Consider the following 16,215-nt stretch of genomic DNA (forward strand, 5'->3'; position numbering starts at 1 on the left):
GCCAAAAGGTGGAAGCAGCCTGTGTCCCTCAACAGATAATCAAAATGGATAATAATAAAAATGTGGCATACACATACCCTATGGAATGTTATTCATCCTCAAAAAGGAATGAATCCTGATACATGCTACAACAGGATGAACCTTGAAATTGCTAAGTGCAGTATGATAGCCAGAAAGAAGAAATGTTGTATTATTCCAACTATATTAGATACCTAGAATAATGAAACTTATAGCAAGAGAAAGTAGGATTGGATTATCAGGGCCTGGGGAGATGAAGCAGGGAAGTCATGCTTGAATAGATACAGAATTTCAGGTTAGGATGATGAAAATGTTCCTGAGATGGATAGTGGTGATGGTCACACAACAACCCAAATGTAATTAATACAAGCAAATTGTACACTAAAAATGGATAAAGTAGTGAATTTTGTTTTATGTGTATTTTACTACGATAAAAAGTTTAATCTCACAGAAGAGGTTCCTCAATGCCCAATAAAGGTGACAAGAGACAAGGTCAGAGCTTGTCAAGACATCTGGTAGACCTCCATGTACAGGATAGAATGGAAGAGAGGTGACAAAGGAGGACCTGGATCCATGTGGGACCAGGGCAGCTCACTCACCTACATAGCACTGCTTCCCAGAGGGTCCTAACCACTACATGGTGATAGAATATGTAATGGAGGAATGCGAGAGTATGTGATATCCTGAGGCATAGAGCCAGGGAAAAAGCCCTGTTTTCATTGGTCACAGGAAAACACTGACCCATAAGGTAAAAGTATTTTATCTTATTAAAAGGATTTCATACCCATTAAACTTTAAATTTATACAACATTGTCCCCATTAATCTAGAGATGAGATAAAAATCTATAACCAAAAAAGTAGCAGAATGCACAGAATTTTCTTACCAAACCAAATGAAAACTAGTCACTATTAAAACAGTGACAGAAGAGAATGTAAATCATATATGCCTTGAAAAAGTTGAAATGTCATATTCAACACACTTTGGAAAAGCAAAATAGAAAAAAAGCAATCTTGCATGATAGAGTTTTTACAGCAATTTTCCCTTGCTTAATAGCTAAGAACAAAGGATGTTATTAAAACTGACAAACCAACAGTCATAAACATATTTCAGCATATAATGGGCAAAATAAATAACCTTGACATAGCCAACTAAAAGTAAAATTCAGTAAAGAAGATTGAAGTGGAAAAGTGAATATATTTTTATCATTGCTTAAAATAGAGAAATTTGATACTTTCTAAGAGATAAAGTTTAACATCATGAAATAAATATATCATCATGGTTTCTTTTTGAGACTATGACAGTGCAGCCCAGCCTGGCCTCTAATTTGTGATCCTCCTGCCTCCACCTCCTAACTGCTGGGACTACAGGTGTGTATCATCATACCTGACCTCATAAGGATTTTATTTAAATTGATAAATGATTGACATATTTCCCACAAACGTACAGTTTGGTAATTAGATGCACATGTATAATGTTTATTGGTCCAATGAGGGTACTTAGCATTTCTATCTCCTCAAACACTCATCATTTCTATGTGTTGGGAAAATTCAGATGCTTGGTTACCTTTAAATATACCATAGTGTTGTAGACTACAGTTACCCTTCTGTCCTATTAGAACACCAGAATAAATTCCTCCTGTCTTTTGGTACCTGTTATCTAATCTCTCTGAATCCATCATCCTCCCTGACCTTCCCAGTCTCTACTGACCACTATTCTACTCTCTTCTTCTATGAGTTAGAATTTTTAGCTACTGAAATGAGTGAGAACATGTTGTATTTGTCTTTCTGTGTCTGGCTTATTTTACCTAATACAGTGTCCTCCAGTTCCATCCACATTATACAAAAGACAAGATTTCATTCATTCTTTTTATGGCTGAATAACATTACATTGTGTGTGTGTGTGTAATTTTTTGTCAATTCTAAATATTCTTGGTAATGACACCTGGGAGAAATGTTTCTTCTATGTCCTCATAAAGGTATCTCAATGTCCTGATAATATTCTTTCCTGTAATGTATATTATACTATGCTGCTAAAATGAAAATCAAATTGGTAAACACAATTCAAAAGGGAACAAGTGAAATTGGCCTGGATTACAGCTCAGGGATTAGGTAACAGAACCTCAAGAAAAGCATAAAAGAATATTTATTCTTCAAGTAATCTCATATAAATTAGATTTCTCTTTCTGAGGATTTATGGAGTGTCTGTGAACTCAGTTATACAGATACACACAAAAGTATATTGAGTCCTTCTTCTTCTGCCTGTTAACATCAAACTTGAGCCACTTACAGTGGAAAATATTGACATCTTTAGGAGCTTAGAATATAAGAACAAAATTGATAACATGCTGAACAGGATATCCCCACATCCAAAAGTTGGTGACCAGAGAGGCAATAGCAAGCCTAATTTTCTGAAAACTCCTATGACAGGAATGTTTTATTTGAAAAGTCATTGCTACAATTTAAACCTTGAAGTTTTTAAGCAAAAATATGATCAAATTTTCCCTTGATCCATGAACTGTATCTAGAAAGTTCAAGTTTTGTGGAATGTTTAATCCCAAGCAATATGATTTTCTTTTTGAAATTCAGAGACTTATTGCAAATTGTACAAGCAGCCCTAGAGATGAAGGTTGCCCCAGGAAGGAGAGGGATTCTCCTGGATGGAGCATATTTTGGCAAACCTGGAGATACCATGCATTACACCACAAGGGAAGATCCCATGACTTTCCTTATGGCTGTTTCAATGTCACTGTATCCAAATACCAAAAAAATTTAGCCTAAAAATCACATCATTTTGTATGTCCAATACAAAACTTCCTGCTTTAACTTAAGGTTATCTTTGAGGTAAACTTAAGTTTTCTGGACTGCAGGGAAACCCACCAATCTCCTAGAAATACAGGACTATTTCTAGATCAAGAAGAATAACATCCTGGGCTGGTGGAGTGGCTCAAGCAGTAAGAGCGCCTGCCTAGGAAATGTGAGGCTGAGTTCAAACCCCAATGCCACCAAAAAAAACCTGAGAACATCTTTTAACATTTTTTGCAACATTTTCAAGTAAAGTGTTTTAATCATTTTCTGGATATTTTTCTTTTTTCTCACATTCTTAAAGAGGACAGCTCTTCAAGTTTAAATATAAACAAGCAAAATAAGTGCATTGTTTTGTAATAAAGAAGGGTCATAGCTCAGCTCTCTTGCATCTATCCCATAAATAACTAGAAAGAAACTTAAAAATGTTCGAAAAACATGACATGGATGAGGACTCCATGCAGGCCAGAGCAATAAGTTTTCTGACTCTGGTTCATAATGAATCACATCTGGGCATTGAGTTATAAGAATAAGGTTTAGAGACAGAGGCTCAGCCACTATCTTGCACATAAAGAAGCTAAAAACTGGGGGAGGTTGAATGTGCCTCATGGTGAACATCACCCAGGGTCTCTTACTGTAACTCAGTTCCTAGTGTCACACTGGGTTTCCAAGATGTGACCTGCCCACCCAGCTCATGTACTGGTGCACACATGCTCTTCCTTCCCCTCAATCTCTCTCTCTCTCTCTCTCTCTCTCTCTCTCTCTCTCTCTCTCTCTCTCACACACACACACACACATACACACACACACACACACACACACACGTTCTCCATTTCCAGGGGATAAGGCTCTTCTTTCATGGTTCTGATGCTGATATGGGAGCAATTACCCTTTCCTTTGCAGTTAAAGAAACCACCCCAAACTAAACTAAAGCATTTATTAAGTAAGAATGCTTCCTTTCAGAAATTTGTTATGATTTTCCACAAATAAAAATTACATGTATTTAGTGTATGCAACATGTTATTTGGGTATATGCATGCATTATGAAACAATGTCCAAATTCAGGGTAATTAAAAACCTATTACCTCACATAATTAACATTTTGTGTGTGTTGAGAACACCTGATCTATTAGTAATTGTCTTAGTGATTTCAAGCAAACAATACATTATTGTTAACCATAGACACCACACTGTAAAGTAGTTCCATGATATTTATTCAGTTCATAGCTGAATGTTTGTATTCTTTCAACAATATCTTCTCTTAACCCCCATCCCCCAGTACCCGGTAACTCATTTCTACTTACTGCTTCTGTGAGTTTGACTTTTTCTTCTAGATTACAAATCTGAGGAAGATCATATGGTATTTGTATTTCCGTGTCTGGGTTATTTCACATAGCACGATGTTTCCCAGATTCATTGATGTTCTTACAAATGGCAAGATTTCTTGTTTAAAAGTAAATAATACTGCAGTTTGACATCCATTCATCTGTTACAGGTCATTTATGACACACGTAAAGGTTTTAAATTAATGTTAATTTCATTTGAGTCACAGAAGATGTTAGCTAAATTTTTTTGTTGATTGAAACATTTGATTTTCTTTTCAAATCCTATGAAAATTCATTTTTTTTTCTGAGAAACTGCAGATTGACTGCTCACACACTTTAGTAAACAATGGAAGTGCGATAGGCATGAAATGTTGCTCTCTTTAAGACTGGTATTTCTTGTGGTTAAAAAATCTAAACAGAATTATATGAAAGTGTGCTAGAAAGCAAAACAAAACAAAAAAGAGACACCAATCAACATAAACTTGAATTAGCCCTACATAAGCAATTTTTTGGTGGTATTGCAGTTCAAACTCAGGGCTTGCTAGGCAGGCACTATACCACTTGAGCCACTTCACCAGCTCTGTTTTGTGTTGGGTATTTTTGAAATATTGTCTAGTGAACTATTTGCCCTGGATGGCTTTGAACCATGTTCCTCCTGATCTCTGCCTCCTGAGAAGCTAGGATTATAAGTGTGACCCACCAGCACCTGACCCGATACAAGTAATTTTTGGCAAATTAACTCATTTCTATTTTCTTAAGTCACCTGAACTAAAAAAATCATCATTAATGGATCAATTATTCCAGTGAGCCCCGTTGATACATTTTGTGGAAAAGGAGAAAATGTGAATGATAACAACAAAATATTAATTCACATGCAGTTTAATGCTGACTTATGGAATGGCCACCATCACAGAGTGATGCTTTAGAGTTTATACCAAGTCCCTACGGATCAATGCGGCCACTGAGCAGCTGTGGCAGTAAAATTCACTTCTGTGAACCTCAGTTTATTTACCTGTAAAACAGAGAAGATGACTTATTTCATAGGCTTTTGATTGGGATAAATTGATATAATACATTCTATAAGCTTAAAAGAATATATTATATGTACTTGTTACATATTTTATTTTTAAAATTATTTATTTTTGATTAAAATGTATAAATTTTTTACATATTACCAGGGTTCAGCGTGATATTCCAATGTGTGTCTACTGTGTGCACTAATCAAATCAAGCCTCTATTTAATTTCCCAATTTTATCTCCTATTTGCAACCTCTAGAGATTGCTACTCTACATTCATGTTGAATTTTTATTCTTTTGGCAGCACTGGGGCTTGAATTCAGGGCCTCATGCTTACGAAGCAGGTGCTTTAACACTTGTGCTACTCCACCAGACCTACAAGTTGAATTTTTTTAGCTTTTCCATATGAGAGAGAACACAAAGCTCTTTATTTCTGTATCTTGTAACCCTTCTCCATCCATTCCACTAATCTTTACCATGCTTTTGTTCACCATTATATTTTGGCTGTAGTGCCTGGGGAATAAAAGGCTCTCAAAAATTGTTGAATGAGTAAATGAATATATATCCCATCCTGGCACAATGCATGCTATACAAAATTGTTCCAGAAATATTTGACCCAAAACAAGCCTTTTCAGTTTTTAAAGAGCTTAACAGAGAGGAAAACCTTAAGGTCATTTCTTCATAGCCCTGCACAGAATCTCACATGCTGTGCATATTTAATGATGCTTCAATTATTCACCTATAATTTTTGCCCTTTTATTTTTATCAGCTCCACTTTATGTATTTGTTATTCTTTGAGTGATTATGCCTTTCATTTTCTTTCTCTGTTTTTTTTGTTGTTGTTTGCAGTACTAGGAATTGAAACTAGAAAAGAACCCTACCACTCAGGCCATGCCCCCATCCTTTTTATGTTTGTTTTGTTTTGTTCTTCATTGTTGAGACAGTCTTGCTAATTTTGATGGTCTGGTCTCTAATTCATGATTCTCCTGCTTCTCCAACCTGAGCTGCTGAGATTACTTGTAATTTTCTTCTTAACTATCTTAAACTTATTATCATAGTATCAGCCATCTACTCTGGAAAAATACAGCTCTTTGTAGTCTCTATTACTAAAGTCGAGTTAGTGAATTTTATAGAGAAGAATAATTCAAGTGTCCCAATCAGCGTGATTAAAAATTCAGTCTTGCTAATGAATCTCCATCTTTACTCTCTACAGAAATGACCTATCACAACTCTTTCCAAATCCCCTTTTGTTTCCACTCTAGCTCTTTCTCTTCACAGATAAATTCATTAAAGATTGTAATCTTCCCAGTGTTTCCACTACTTCTCCTCCACTTCCTCCTCAACTAATGCTATATGGATGCTGTCTTCTTTACATTTGATGGACATGTCAGCTCTCATATTTATCATAGTAATTTTACATGTCTACTGTATCCCTTTCTACCCCAAATCTCTTCCCTTCCTTTCCTGGATGTCTTCCTCCTTCTCTGGCCATGCTTCAGTCTCTTTGTCATGTTGCTCTTTCTCTGTGCATGCCTTACATTTTTGGGGTTCCCTATTGAAATCCACTCCAAACCTCCTTCTGTTACCATTTTACAGACTTTGCCTAGAAAATGCCATTCACTCCAGAGCTTGAATCAGTCATTGTAACCCTCACATGTTTTGTCACTCTCAAACTGTTGTATGAACTTCAGACTTCTATTGCCCATCTGTGTGAATCATGTCTTTTTGTTTTATGCATTTCTTAAGCTTTCATATTTTGGGGCCTGGATGGCCATGGAGAGACTGCCCCTTTCAGGCACAGCAACTTTGACAGACAGTAAAGGTCTTTTCCTGAAAGCAAACATATCTTATACAAACAAACCAATCCAGAGTGCATATTCTTTCACCTCCTTTATTGGGCTCTTGGTCTCTCACTCTTGGTCACTGTTTCTTGCTCTAACCACCACACGGCCAAGTACAAGACAACTGGACAGCCTTTATATTGCAACACGTGCTGAAATTACTCAAACTAATAAATGCTAAGGTGTATGCACCACTTCACCTGTCCCCTTCTGTGTAAACTTCAACCATAGTTCTTGTCCATGTTTTCTCTTATTCCTCCTGCTTCCTGACAAGCCTTTGTGCTTCACCTTGTGGCCCCATGTGACCTTCCATGTCTCTTTCCTTGGAGCTTGGAGTAATGAACTATTAATTAAATTGCAATCATCCCCTGATCTGTTGGCCTTTAATGAGAACAAAGCCTGCTTGTTAAACAACAACTTATTGCTTTTCATCTTCACTTGGAAGCTCTCCAAGGACACAAATTCAGCATGTATAATACTAAAGTCATGATCTTCCCTTACAAAACTGCTCCTCCTCCTGTGTGCCTTGTCTCAGAAAACCTGTATTCAGCCTCTACACCACAACTTTGTTTAAAGCCACTTTAGACATTATTCCATCTAAGACAGAGCTCCTCAACCAGGAGTTTTCTTCCCCTCAGGGGACTTTCGCCAATCTCTACAGTCATTTTTGCAGAGCATTTAGGTGAAGAGTGCTGCTATGCATTATGTTAGTTATTTGATCCCTGACATAAGAACAAGATTTATCTGGCCCACAAGTGTCAGTAATGCTGAGGTTGAGCCACTCTGCTCTAGAGGCACTTTTTAAATTCCTTGTCTGAACTAAATCCACATTCTGGATGATTCTATGGGACACCATTATTTCTTACATACAATTTTCCACATTAACTTCTGATCCTTTAATTCTCCTATTCTCCAATACCAGAACTTATGGAGAATAGAGCTTGTTTATTGTGTCCACATTTACAGTTTCAGCTCCTAAAACAGTGACTGGCACGGAAAAGCATTCAGTAATAAGTCTCTCTTGTCTGTAGCATTGGTTTTAACCTGCTCTTTAAGGGATCCTTAGGAAGGATCACACTTGTTTAGATAGTGTGATATGGAGGTTGTCCTGCCTTCTTGGGCTCTTGTCCTTTTCTGGAAGTTGATGTGCAAGAAGAAAATCCCAGTGCTATGTACTCTCAAAATCAATGATTTTTTCTATTTCTGATCCATTGTGTTTCACTTTCTTCTACCTGAGACCTTGGCTTCTGCCTTCCATCTGGTTTATCAACTTATCCTCTCCAACTCAGGACCCTGTTAACAATGGGCTTATTTCCAAACCTACAACATCCAAGTCCACCTAAAGTTTCTTATTAAACCTCTCATGAGACTGATGGCAGAGACTCCCTTTGTTCAACACAGCTCACCTCATTCTGACACCTGCCTACCTCTCAGGATCCAGTTGCTACAGTTATGACATTTTCCTATTCTCTCAAAAGCTCCTCACCACCCTTTGCTGGATTTGTCTCTAGAGTCTTCCTCATAGCCACATCTGGTAATCAGGAAAAGGGAAATTCTTCTTACCCAAAAACTCCTAGAGAGCCTTTCAATCTTTCAAGAGCAGGTAGAAATTTTTCCTCTTGTGAACTTAATGTCATGCCTCTGGGTAGATCTCACATATTATTCCTACTTCTACATCTCAACACAGACAGAGTTTGATGATGGTCAGCTAGCTCAGGGGTTGGGCAGCATTGAGCCTTGCTGTGGAGAGTAACAGAGCATGCAGGTAAGAGATTCAGGAAAGCCTCAGCAGGGAGCACAAAGAATAAACACAAACCTCCTTCCAGTGGCAATCCTCCTCACTGCTCTTGACTCGTTCACCCTCACCAACTGAGACCAGGAAGAAATGGGGGTAACATCAATCTGTTCTTGAACTTAAGGCTGACATCAATTCTGCCCTCAGGGCACTGCCAATGCTATAAAGGGAGAGTTGTTTACTAGGTGTAGCCGTAGAGACCTCTTGGTCCCAATGTGGCAATTATAATTGATGGGTTCTCCAATCTTTCTTGCAGTCTTCAGTTCTCTCTATTCCCCATATGCTGTCCAAACCAAAGTGTCTCCCCAGTTTCCTCAGAGCATACCTTTATGCTTGGCTCATACAAGTCTGCAGCCTAGAATTCTTTCTAGTTCATCCACTTTGATCTCAATCCTACCAGACAAATCTGTCAGACTAAATTCCACATCTCACCTGAAGCCTACCTTGTTCACCACACACCCAAAATCTTTTTCTTCTCTGAACTACTAATATAATGGTCTTGTTTTGTTTTGTTGTACTATTGATCCAACTAAATATTACCTTGGTAAAAAGTTTGAAGCTTTAAATTTCTCACACAACATGTAATGTATTAAGCCTAGTTATTTCGTTTTCTTTTTGTCTGTAATGGGGTTTGAACTCAGATCCTTGCACTTGCTAGGTAGAATGCTCTACCACTGGAGCCCACCCCAGCTCTTTTGCTTGATATAGTTTTTCAGTGGGGTCTTAAATTTGATCCTGGGCTGGCCTAGACCATGATCTCCCTATTTGCTCCTTCCATGTAGCTGGGATGACAGGAATGCACCACAACTCCCAGTTTTAATGGTTGAGATTTGGTCTCACTAACTTCTTGCCCAAGCTAGCCTCATACTGTGATTTCTCCAAACTCTGCTTCCAAGCAGCTGGAATTAGATGTGTTGGCCACCACACCCAGTCTTCTTTTTTCTTTGTACCTGTCTTAATCCACAAAAAATTTAAAAATAGCATGCATTATCAATTCATTTAAAAGTTATCATTGAGAAATGATCAGTGTCCTCTACACAGTGAGAAATAGAGTCAAATTTCAAAATTATCTTTATCCACTGAATTATACTATAGTATAGAAAAAAACTGTACATGTATATTCTTGAAAATTGTTCATGAAAAGCTTGGGCCTCAGTTTCCTGATCAGTAAGATGATCTAATGTAGCCTATCCTGTACCACTGTTTGTGAATGTATGATGCAATGCATGTGTGGTGTGTGGTAGCCATTCATTTAATGGTGTTATTGTAACTCTAATACAAGTATTTATACAGTACTTTCTCCTTGCCTGAAGCAATTGCAGAAAATATGATCTGAGGCTCCAAATAAATCTATTTTAATAAGAGACATCACTTCAAATAATTACTAATAAAGTGGTAAGGGCAATGGTTTCCATTCAGAGAACTCAAAATACTATGATTATCATTTAAAACATTATTACTCCACCAAAAGACCAAACCTGAGAATTGTGTGCATTGAAGAAGGAGAAGAGGTGCAAACCAAAGGGATATTTAAAATATTCAATAAACTAATATCAGAAAATTTCCAAAATCTTGAGAAAGTTTTGCTCATTCAGGTACAGGAAGCCTTCAGGACACCAAACAGACTTGACCAAAACAAAACTTCCCCATGGCATATTATCATTAAAACAACAAGCATACAGAACAGAGAAAGAATATTGAAGGCTATAAGACAGAAAGAACAAATAACATATAATGGTAAACCCATCAAAATAACAGTAGATTTTTCAATGGAAACCTTAAAAGCAAGAATGGCATGGAGGGAGGTATATCAGGCACTGAATGAAAATAACTTCAATTCTAGGATACTGTACCCATGATAAACAGAAACTAAAACAGTATATGACCACAAAGCCAAACTACAGAAGATTCTACATGGAATTCTGCACACAGAAGATGAAAGCAAACAAAACCACGAGAGGATAGGAAGCATTAAACCACAGGAGAAGAAAAGACAAGCAATTAGAGTGTAGCATTGATTTGACTGCACACAATCAAATCTTTAATCAACAAAAACAACTGAATGGCAGGAATCACCACATACTTATCAATATTAACACTGAATGTTAACAGACTAAAATCCCCCATCAAAAGACACCATTTGGCAAACTGGATTACAAAGGAAGACCCAACAATCTGTTGTTTACAAGAGCTCAATCTTATTGACAGAAATAAACACTGGCAAGCCAATGGCCCCGAAAATAGGCAGGCGTAGTAAAACTTATATCTCACAAAGTAGATTTCAAACTTACATTGGTAAAATGAGATAAAGAAGGACACTTCATACCTATAAAATGTGCAATACAAAAGGAAATAACAATTATCAACTTATATGCAACCAATGTCAGTGTACTCAATTATATCAAACATGCACTAAAGGACTTAAAAGTACATGTAGACTCCAATGGATAGTGGGAGATGTTCATACCCTCTGTCACCAATAGATTGGTCATCCACACAAAAATCAACAAAAAGATCCTAGAACTAATAACACCATAAACCAAATGGAAATAACTGATGTCTACAGAATATTTCATCCAACAACAGCACAATATACATTCTTCTCAGCAGCCCATTGAACTTTCTCCAAAATAGATCATGTCTCAGGACACAAAGCAAGCTTCATTAAATATAAGAAAAGAGAAATAACCTCCTGCATCCTGCCTGATCACAATAAATTAAAACTAGAATTCAACAAAAAAGGCAACAGCTGAAAACATGCAAATAATTGGAGGCTGAATAATACATTGCTTAATGATCAGTGGGTCATAGGAGAAATAAGACAGGAAGTCAAAAGGTTCCTGGAACCTAATGAAAATGAAAACACAACCTACCAGAACTTATAGGACACAGCAAAGGCAGTCCTAAGAGGAAAGTTTATAGCCATGAGTGTATATGTTAAAATGACAGAAAGATCTCAAATAAACACCTTAATGCTACATATCAAACTCCTAGAAAAATAAGAGCTAGCAAAATCTAAAACAAGCAGAAGGAGAGAAATAATAAAAATAAGGGACAAATTAAATAAAGACCAAAAAATACAAAGAATTAATGAAACAAAAAGTTGGCTCAAAAAACAAAGCCCCTGCCAAATCTGACTAAAATGAAGAGGGAAAAGACCCAAATTAGCATAATTAGAAATGAAAAAGGGGAGATAACAACAAACACCATGGAAATCCAGAGGATCATTAGAGGCTACTTTGAGGACGTAAATTCCAATAAATTGGAAAATCTCAAAGAAATGAACAAATTTCTAGATACTTATGACCATCCAAAACTGAACCAAGAAGATATTAATCACATAAACAGATCTGTAACTTATAATGCAGTTGAAGCAGCAATAAAATTTATCCTGCAAAAGAAAAGTCGGGGACCTGATGGATCCTCAGCTGAATTCTACCAGACCTTCAAAGAAGAACTAATACCAACACTCTTTGAATATTTCCATGAGATAGAAAGGGAAGGAACACTGTCTAACACATTCTATGAAGCCAGTATTACACTCACCCCAAAACCGGACAAAGACACATCCAAAAAGGAGAACTATAGGCCAATCTCTGTAATGAGCATTGATGCAAAAATCCTCAATAAAACAATAGCAAACCAAGTCCAATAACACATCAGAAAGATCATTCATCACTACCAAGTTGGCTTCATCCCAGGGATGCTGGGATGGTTCAACATATGCAAATCAATAAGTGTAATACAGCATATTAATAGAAGCAAAGACAAAAACCACATGATCTCAATAGATGCAGAAAAAGCCTTTGATAAGATTCAACACCACTTCATGATAAAAGCTCTAAGAAAACTATGGATAGAAGGAATGTACCTCAACATTATAAAGGCTATGCATGACAAACCTGTAACCAACATCATACCTATTGGGAAAAATGAAACCATTCCCCCTAAAATCAGGAACAAGACAAGGGAGCCCACTCTTCCCACTGCTATTCAGTGTAGCCCTGGAATTCCTAGCCAGAGCAATAAGGCAAGAAGAAGAAATAAAGGAATACAAATAGGAAAAGAAACAGTCAAAGTATCCCTATTTGCAGATAATATGATCTTCTATCTCAAAGACCCAAAAAACTCCACCAAAAAGTATCTACACACCATAAACAGCTTTAGTAATAAAGTTGATAAAAATCAACTTACACAAACCAGTAGCCTTTGTATTCACCAACAATGAACAAATTGAGAAAGAATATATGAAAACAATTCCATTTAAATAGCCTCAAAAAAATCAAATACCTAGGAGTAAACCTAACAAAGACCCTAAATGACCTCTACAAGGAGAACTACAAACCACTGAAGAAAAAATGGAAAAATCTCCCATGCTCGTGAATTGGTAGAATCAACAATGCAAAAATGGTTATACTACCAAAAGTAATCTTCATGTTCAACACAATACCCTTCAAAATTCCAATGATATTCACCCCAGAGATTGAAAAATCTACCCTAAAGTTCATTTGGAAATACAAAAGACTGTGAATAGCTAATGCAATACTGAGCAAAAAGAACAATGCTGGAGGTATCACAATATCTGACTTCAAACTACACTACAGAACCATAGCAATAAAAATAGCATCATATTGGCACAAAAATAGATATGAAGACCAGTGGAGCAGAATAGAGGACCCAGATATGAATCCACACAATTTTGCCCACCTTATTTTTGACAAAGATGCCAAAAACATACAATGGAGAAAATGGAGAAAAAATTTGTTTTTCAACAAATTTTGCTGTTAAAAGTGGCTATCTGCCTGCAGAAAACTGAAACTAAACCCATGCTTGTCATCATGTACTAGTGTCAACTCAAAGTGGATTAAGGACCTTACTATCTGACCAGAAACCTTGCAGTTAGTACATTCTGGAAACAATAAGTATAGGCGAGGACTTCCTCAATAGAACTCCAGCAGCCCAGCAACTAAGAAATAGGATGAACGAATAGGACTACATGAAATTAAAAAGCTTCTACACAACAAAAGAAATGGTCTCTAAATTGAAAAGGCCACCCACAGAGTGAGAGCAAATATTTCTTAACTAGACATCAGATAAAGGGCTGATAACCAGATTATAAAGGGAGCTCAAAAAACTAAACCCCCCAAAAATCAATGAACCAATAAATAAGTGGGCAACTGAGCTAAACAGAACTTTTTTAAGGAAGAAATCCAAATGGTCAAAAATCACATGAAAAAATGCTCACCATCCCTGGCCATAAAGGAAATGCAAATCAAAACCACCCTGTTTCCACCTCATTTCTGTCAGAATAGCTATGACCCAAAACACCAGCAACAACAAATGCTGGCGAGGATGTGGGGAAAAAGGAACCCTCATGCACTTCTGGTGGGAATGTAAGCTAGTACAACCACTTTGGAAAACAATATGTAGAATTCTTAAAAACTAAACCTAGATCAGCCATATCATCCAGCAATACCACTCCTAGGGATATACCCAAAGGAATGCAACTGAAGTTATTACAAAAGCACTTGCATACCCACGTTTAATGCAGCACTATTTACAATAGGCAAGCTATGGAAACAGCCAAGATGCCCCACAACTGATGAATGGTTCAAGAAAATGTGGTATTTATACACAATGGAATTTTACTCAGCCACAAAGAAGAATGAAATTTTGTCATTTGCAAGTAAATGGATGGAACTGGAGAACATCATCTTAAGTGAAGTTGGTCAGGCTCAGAAGGCCAAAAATCACATGTTATCCCTCATATGCAGATTATATACCCAAAACAAATGCAGTAATATTATTGGACATGGTCACACACTAAAGGGAGAAGATGCACAGGATAAATAGGGAAAGGAAAGGAAACCAAAAACTTGAATGTGGTTGATGTGCTCCCTGTTGAGGAGTGAATAAAGTAATCTTAAATTGGCAGAGGTGCTATGGGAAGGGAACCAGGAAGTAGCAAAGAGGTCTGGTTCAAAGGAACCAACGAGGTTGCAATACTCAAGTGCATGGAATCAACTCTAAGAATCTCTCTGTATAGCTATGTTTATCCCAAACTACCAAAAAACAATATGTCTTTCTTATCACTAATGTTTTCTTGTCAACAAAATCGGTGAAGAAGAGGGTGGAACAGGTTCTGCCCAGAAACTGGGAAATGGGAGGTGGCACAAGCAATGTATATACATGTAAGTAAGTGTAAAAATAGTAAAATAAAAGGAGAGAAGAAAAAAACATTATTACTTTACACAACACTAATGCAAATTTCACAAAATACAATGGACAGCTACAAAAGAGAGTTACATTCCAAGAAAATGGGAAAAGTCTTTGATTAACTGATCCCTGAAAGAAAAATAATAGCTAAAAGTATGGAGTGTGTATTATTTGAAGACACTCGTCTAAGAATTCTGCACCTATTAACCCTTTAATCTTCTCAATGACACTGTTTTAGTAACTATTTGTGTTAGTCAGCTTTCTTTTACTGCAACAAAATACTTGAAATAACCAGCTTGTAGAGAGGAAGTGATTATATTGGCTCACAATTTTGGAGACTTCAATTCACATGTGGGTGGACCCACTGGTTTGGTGCTTGTGTCAACACAGCATGTCATGTGGGGAGTGAGAATTTAGGATAGCAAAGCCATTCATCTCTTGGCATGGATGAAAGAGACAAAGAAGGAGAGACTGTGCTCCCACATTCTCCTTCAGGAATACACCCCAAATAACATACAATCCAAAAGATCTGCAAACAATGAACACAATGCCTAAAATAAAATGGCAGTAACTTCTCTTTCTCTTAGAAGGGGAATGCTACTTCTTAACTCTTAGAAGCAAATTTGAACTCTTACCTGACCCTGAACTTCTGTACCCAAAAGTTGCCACATAGCTCCTGTGTAACTCACTATCTCACGGGTAGTCATAGTTACTGTCTGTTCCTTTGTAATTTACAATTAGCCAAGTTGAGTATCCTATGAGCTCCAACCTATCTGCTGTTTTCTTACTTTTAGAATAAGATGGAAAGTTGAATGCCATCTTCTACATAGTTGCATTTTTCAAATCCTGAGGTCACATTCTCTTTTTTAAAAATATCAACTTCATGCAGCATAATTTATGTAAAAATATCATGCAATCATTTTTAGTGTATGGTCCTATGAATGTTTAAATACTATGAGACTAAATAAGACCCTAAAATTTTGCTCTCTTAACCATTTTGATACCCTAAAGTTAATTATATTTCAAAGAAATAAATGTTTTCATTTTATTAATTTGAAATAGGAACCATTATCATGGATATCTGCTCACTATGATCCCTCCCAGGTCAGCTTCCTGTTCACCTCTTAAGGAACAATCAGAGCCAAGTAGTGCCAGTGACTTTGTATTCATGGCTGGCATCATCCTTGTGGCTACTACCAAC

The 16,215-nt window shown here is 36.8% G+C and overlaps 1 pseudogene; it reads right to left on the reverse strand.

Annotated features, from left to right (window-relative positions):
* LOC109703441 (olfactory receptor 2Y1B-like) overlaps positions 1 to 15,721 on the reverse strand; it is a 30,969-nt pseudogene extending 15,248 nt beyond the window's left edge.
* Between the last annotated feature and the right edge of the window lie 494 nt (positions 15,722 to 16,215).

This window comes from Castor canadensis, chromosome 16 (assembly GCF_047511655.1).
Source record: "Castor canadensis chromosome 16, mCasCan1.hap1v2, whole genome shotgun sequence".
Lineage (NCBI taxonomy): Eukaryota > Metazoa > Chordata > Mammalia > Rodentia > Castoridae > Castor > Castor canadensis.